Below are 1,295 nucleotides of genomic sequence, written 5' to 3'. Positions count from 1 at the left end.
AACAGCAAAGGATTCACTCACTTTGAGAGTAACAAACAGTGTCTGTTCCCTTAATAAGAGTCAGGCTGCAGTGTGTGTGAGTGAACACATCATTGGATCAAATGTAGAATCATGGAATACCCTCAATGCAGAAGGAGGCCATTTAGCCCATCGAGTCTGCAACAACCCTCTGAAAGAGCATCCTACCTTGGCGAATTCCCCACCCTATCCCCACAACCCCTCCAGTGACAATTTAACACAGCCAATCCATCTAACCGGCACATCTGTGGACTGCAGGAGGAAACCAGTGCATCCGGAGGAAATCAATGTATAGACAGGAAGAATGTACAAATTCCAAAAGTGACCCTAGGTCGGAATTAGTCACAGAATCTGCAGTGCAGAAGGGGACCATTCAGCCCATCGAGTCGGCACCGGTATTACCTGATCTGGCCAACTCAACTGGTTAATTCTGAATTGCACTCTGAAATTGTCTAGCAAGCCACTCAATTTAAGGGCAATTAGGAATGGGCAACCAAGCTGGGCTGCCAGTGACACTCACATCCCATAAAGAAGAGAGAAAATCAAAGGGCTGTTTCCAGTGCCGGTTTCGAAGGAATTAGTACTGGGCCCTTCACTCCTGGTTACATCATTGATTTGAAAGTAAATGTAGGAACATGAATAACAAGTTTACATGTGACACAAAAATGATTAAACACTTGATAGTGAGGAAGAAAGCTGGAGGGGAAACAAGGCAAAGGATTACATGATAAATGGCAGGACAGGACTAGTTAGGCCAGAGCTAGATTCCTCTGCACAGGAAGACTGCACTAAAGAGAGTACAGAGGAGATTTAACAACATCAGCCAGAAATTGACAATGTTTGCTCTGAGGAAAGTTTGGATAAACTGAGGCTGTTTTTTTTGGAACAGAAAAGACTGAGGGGAGACAAAAATGAAATTATGAAAAGCAGCCCGGCTAGCTCAGTCGGTAGAGCATGGGAGTCTTAATCCCAGGGCCGTGGGTGCAAGACCCACGTTGGGCGCTTCAGCTTCTTTAATCTGAGAAGATTGAGCTGAACTGTTTTATGGGTGGCACAGTGGTTAGCACTGCTGCATCACAGCGCCAGGGTCCCGGGTTCAATTCCTACTTGGGACACTATCTGCGCAGAGTCTTCACGTTCTCCCAGTGTCTGTATGGGTTTCCTCCCACAAGTCCCGAAAGACGTGCTTGTTAGGGGAATTGGACATTCTGAATTCTCCTTCTGTATACCTGAATAAGTGTTACTACCAGGGGATTTTCACAGTGACTCAATTGCAA

The 1,295-nt window shown here is 45.8% G+C and overlaps 1 non-coding gene across 1 annotated transcript; it reads left to right on the top strand.

Annotated features, from left to right (window-relative positions):
* Positions 1–947: 947 nt before the first annotated feature.
* On the top strand, positions 948–1,020 carry trnak-cuu. The gene has a single exon. It is a non-coding gene; the product is annotated as a tRNA-Lys (tRNA).
* The last annotated feature ends 275 nt before the right edge of the window (positions 1,021–1,295 follow it).

This window comes from Scyliorhinus canicula, unplaced genomic scaffold (assembly GCF_902713615.1).
Source record: "Scyliorhinus canicula unplaced genomic scaffold, sScyCan1.1, whole genome shotgun sequence".
NCBI classification, from domain to species: Eukaryota; Metazoa; Chordata; class Chondrichthyes; order Carcharhiniformes; family Scyliorhinidae; genus Scyliorhinus; species Scyliorhinus canicula.
Note: the sequence above shows the minus strand (reverse complement) of the source record. Positions and strands in the feature narration are given on the sequence as shown.